General features: G+C 40.0%; 1 pseudogene; it reads left to right on the top strand.

Moving 5' to 3' along the window:
* The first annotated feature begins 802 nt into the window (after positions 1-802).
* LOC110196582 (large ribosomal subunit protein uL23 pseudogene) lies at positions 803-1,258 on the top strand (annotated as a pseudogene).
* The last annotated feature ends 3,619 nt before the right edge of the window (positions 1,259-4,877 follow it).

A 4,877-nucleotide genomic window follows, 5' to 3' on the forward strand; every position in this document is an offset into this window, starting at 1 on the left:
CAAGCCTATTTTTTTTGCCTATTTTTCATTTTCTACCCATTACTCCTAGTTCTGCCCTCTGGGGTCAGAGTCTGTGGTCAAGGAAGATAAGTTTAATCCTCTGGGTCACAGCCCTTCAATAATTAAAACCTCCAGCTTGATACTATTTGAGGTTCTTTCAACAAGTCCTTGAACAGCACAGAGTTCAGATTCCTTGAGGGTCAGGACTGCTTAATTTTTGTCTTTGTACCACTAGTACTCAGTGTTATACCCAGCACATAGTGAGCACTGAATATCAGATTCCTAAAATCTAGTCGCTGCTCAGATTTTCACAATCTAGCCAATAGCTCACAGACAGATTCCTTAAGAGTCTAGCTAATATGGTGAATCTTCAATAAACCTTGTGTTTGGCTTGGGTCAAATTCTTTTGAGCAGGACCCATGTGTTGTGATTTTGGGATTCCAGCACCCCTAACCTCTAGACCACATCAGCACCAGAACTAAATACAGCAATCCAGATGTGGCTAAGAACAGCAGGATTATTAGCATTAACTTTTCTGGCTTCCAAACTGAAATTAAACTTGCAGTCCACTAAATCTTTCAGATCTTTTTCACAGGATAATTTTCCTCTTTGGGTTTCAGCAGAAATGAGCTTTTGGCAAATCCAGCCTTAGACACTTGACACTTACTGTATGACCCTGGGCAAGTCACTTAACCCCGATTGCCTCACCAGAAAAAACAAAACAAAACAAAACAAATCCATTAATTCTATAAGCCCATGAGAAGCACCATGGAAGACCCTTTTCCCCAAGAAAGTGCCAAACATGAAGAAGGAAGTGGTTGTCCCCCCCAAGACAGAAGCTAAGTCCAAGGCCTTGAAGGCCAAGAAGGCAGTATTGAAGGGTGTTCATAGCCACAAAAAGAAGATCCAAACGCCCCCTACCTTCAGGTGACCCAAGACACTCAGACTTTGATGGCAGCCCAAATACCCTCAGAAAAGTGCCCCTTGGAGGAACAAACTTGACTACTATGCCTTCATTAAGTTTCCCTTGACCACTGAGTCTACTGTGAAGAAGATTGAAGACAACAACACCCTGGTTTTCATTATGGACATCAAGGCCAACAAGCATCAGATCAAGCAGGCAGTAAAGAAGCTCTATGACACTGATGTGGCCAAGGTCAACTCACTGATCCAGCCTGATGGAGAGAAGAAGGCCTACGTCTGATTTGCTCTGGACTATGATGCTTTAGATATTGCCAACAAAATTGAAATCATCTAAACTATGTCCAGCTATCCCACTCCACCTATAATAAAAAAATTTTCCAGTATAAAAACAAACAAACAAACAAACAAAAAACAAAAAGCAAAGAAATAAGCTTTTAGGAATTCAGAAAATAACAAAATTGTGGGATTGTTGCTCACTAATTCGAAATTGACACGTCTAGCCACAGATTGGTTTAGTTGGTGAGGTTTATGGGACGTCCAATACATATCTGCTTCCCTTCACCTTGGTCCTTTCTAGAGAACCTGATCATAAAGCCTTATTTTCAATTTTAATTTTTCTCTTTCTTTTGTCTTTATAGTATCAAAGGAAGGGATCTGGTTGGAATTTCAGTCAATTAATTTAGGTAATTCCAGTGAGACAGCAGGTTTTCCAATATGAATGCATTAATTTTAGCCTGTCCTTTTCTTCCTGTCCTTGAACCCCTCTTTCCTTTTCTCACTGGAGAAAAAAAAACAACAAAAAACCCATTGCACTTAGATAGCTGGATATCATTATATCACAGTCAAATCCAGGTGAAGTATTCAGGGATGGTAGAAGAGTAAATCTAAATCTGGAAGTCATATTAGGAGTCATCTAGTCTAGCCCTCTCTTTCTTGTTGTTGTTCGGTCATTTCAGTTGTGTTCTACACTTCATGACCCTATTTGGGGTTTTCTTGGCAGATACTGGAGTGGTTTTCCATGTCCTTCTCTAGTGTGTAACCATTTTACAGATGAGGAAACTGAGGCAATCAGGGTTAAGTGACTTGCCTTGGGTCATACAGCTAGTAACTGTCTGAGGCCAGATTTGAATTCAGGAGGATGAAGCTTCCTGACTCCAGAACTCTACCCATTTTGCCACCTAGTTGCCTCTTAGTTTACATGTGAGTATACTGAGGCCCAGATGAATGAAATGAGTTGTCCAAGGTCACACAGTGTGATTGAAGGAAATCCAGGTCTAGAGTCCAGGTCTCTTGGTCTCCTGACTCCCATCCTAATCCTTCTAATTGCTTACCCCTATTCTCTATGTCTCTCTCTATCTCTCTCTCTGTCTCACTCTCTCTCTCTGTCTCTCTCTGTCTCCCCTCTCATATTTATAGCAATTTATTACTTTATTTCTGAATATACCACCCCCTCTACCATCCCCAATAAGGCAGAACCATTTCTTATGTAGTGGTTATAGTGGAGGGGAGAGGGGAAGTTGGTTACCCTAATTAATGTAAACACAGAAAATAAGGGGGAATAACAGAAGTGATGCAGTGATATATGGCAAATTATGTGCAACATGGTATCTATACCATATTATCCATTTATAAAGAATAAAAAAAATTTCTCTGATGAATTGAAAAGGGAGCTTGGCATTAAGCGGACCAAAGATTGGCCACATACCTGGTGGCCTTTAAAAAAAATCTACCTGAACTAGCTGAAGTAGAAGGCTTGAACCCATGAGGGAAACAAGACGGTGGAAGAGCAAGTAGTACAGCTGGATTCTTCCTCACAACAGTCTAAACCAATCTAGAATTAGGCTAGCTATCTTTCTGAAGGTAGCTGACCTTCATTCAGAAAGTAGCAGATCTAGAGAGCCCACCTGATTGATCCACCCAACTCCCCACCACATGGAGAGAAAAAGAGAGTAAAGGGGGGAGGAAGATAGAGAGAGAGGAAGAGAGAGAAGGGATGAAGAAAGAAAGGAAGAAAGAAAGGAAGAAAGAAAGAAAGAAAGAAAGAAAGAAAGAAAGAAAGAAAGAAAGAAAGAAAGAAAAAGAAAGAAAGAAAGAAAGAAAGAAAGAAAGAAAGAAAAAGAAAGAAAGAAAGAAAGAAAAAGAAAGAAAGAAAGAAAGGGAGAAAGAGAAGGAAAAAGAGAGAGGAAAGGAGACAGAGAAAGGGGAGAGGGAGAGAAAGAGAGGGAGAGGGAGAGAGAGAGAGAGAGAGAGAGAGAGAGAGAGAGAGAGAGAGAGAGAGAGAGAGAGAGAGAGAGAGAGATAAGACCAGCTGCAGATGCTGAATAGTTGCCACTCCCTAGGTTAAGTTAAAGAAGCTTGCCTGACCTCCAGGATACCCTCATGTGTTCTATCTTTTAACAGTTCTTTAAATGATCCCAAGCCTACTTTGAAATTTCTGCCTCTGAGCTTTTGCCTGGCTCATCCAAAGCCTCCAATAATATTCTGCTCTGGGTAAAGCAAGTCTGAATTTAGTTAAGTGTGATCCCCAAGGTAATGGGAAAGTAGGTTCTCAGTCTGATTTGACAGTTTGTGAAAATAGAGAGTTACACATTTTATTGAGACATTTTATTGAGAGTCATAAATAGAGTTGCTTACATGCAAAGCAGGCAGGAATTTAGTATAAAATGCCTCAGCTGAAGCTTAGTCTGACCTTGGAGAAAGTCCAATGTAACTCCTGTTACAAAAATTAGATTTTTTTTTCGCGTTGTCTAAATCTTTTTTTTTTCTCAAAGTTAAAGCTTCTCAGGCATTATGAATATGACTTAGCGCTCTCTCATTCCCTTTTGCAGATACCTTCCTATTAATCTATTCAATGGGTTTGGTTAAAGAGTCAAATAAATGACCTAAAGAACCAAAGATTTTGATGGATCAGAAATACCATAGGGCTGATGGTTTCTGATATCCCTGATGGGCTGTCAGAATAAAGAGCCAGCATTACTAATGTGCATTCTCAATATGACTTTGGGGGATTGGGGGCTAGGGGCTGAATGCTAGGACATGAACCTGGCAGGCTTCAACCCCTCTTCTGAGTAGTTGGGCTGGGTTTTGTTTTTCCTGCAATGTTTCTCTGACACCAAGCCTGTGAGAGTTTGGGGTTATTGGGGCCACCAGCCACTGGTAAAGGGTGCGTAAGCATGTGCTCTGGGGCTCTGCCAGCACAGGCCTGGATAATATTTCAGGGCACAAAGCCCAAGTCCAGATGACAGATCAAAGTCTTGAGTATGGGGTTTGGGTGGATATCAAACAACACTATACTACTAGGAAATTCAACCTTGGGAAAAAGATAATACATTCGGGGTTCTAGATTTGGAGTATCTATAAATGTCTCAAACTTAAAAGGTCTTCTAAATGCAGGTGAACAAGTCTTTTTGTTATTTTTTTTTTGCTTTACAAATAAAAAGTTTTAAAATCAATCAATTAATCAATAATCATTTATTAAATATATACTATATTCAATGTACTATATTCCGGTTCCTGTGCTAGATACTTGGGATAGGAAGAGAAAAAAGGCAACAGCTATTTCCCTCAGAAAGCTAACATTCCATCAGGGTAAATAACGTGTACACATATTTGTTGTTGTGGTTCACTTGTTCAGTGTTCAACTCTATGCACTGTTCGTGGAGTTTTCTTGGCAAAAATACTAGAGTGGTTTTCTGTTTCCTTTTCAGTGTGTCCCCATTGTACTGATGAGGAACTGAGGCAAAAAGGAGTTAAATGACTTGCCCACGGTCACACAGCTGTTAAATGTCTGAGGCCAGATTTGAATTCACATCTTTCTGACTCCAGGGCTGGTGCTCTATCCATTGTACCACATACAAAATAAAAAATATACACATACACATACAAAAATATAAAATATATCCAAAGTAGATAAAAGTTTTTTTTTTTTCCCTCATGGGGGGAGGCAGGCACTA

This window comes from Phascolarctos cinereus, unplaced genomic scaffold (genome assembly GCF_003287225.1).
Source record: "Phascolarctos cinereus isolate Bilbo 61053 unplaced genomic scaffold, phaCin_HiC Scaffold_5;HRSCAF=322, whole genome shotgun sequence".
In the NCBI taxonomy this organism is placed as follows: Eukaryota; Metazoa; Chordata; class Mammalia; order Diprotodontia; family Phascolarctidae; genus Phascolarctos; species Phascolarctos cinereus.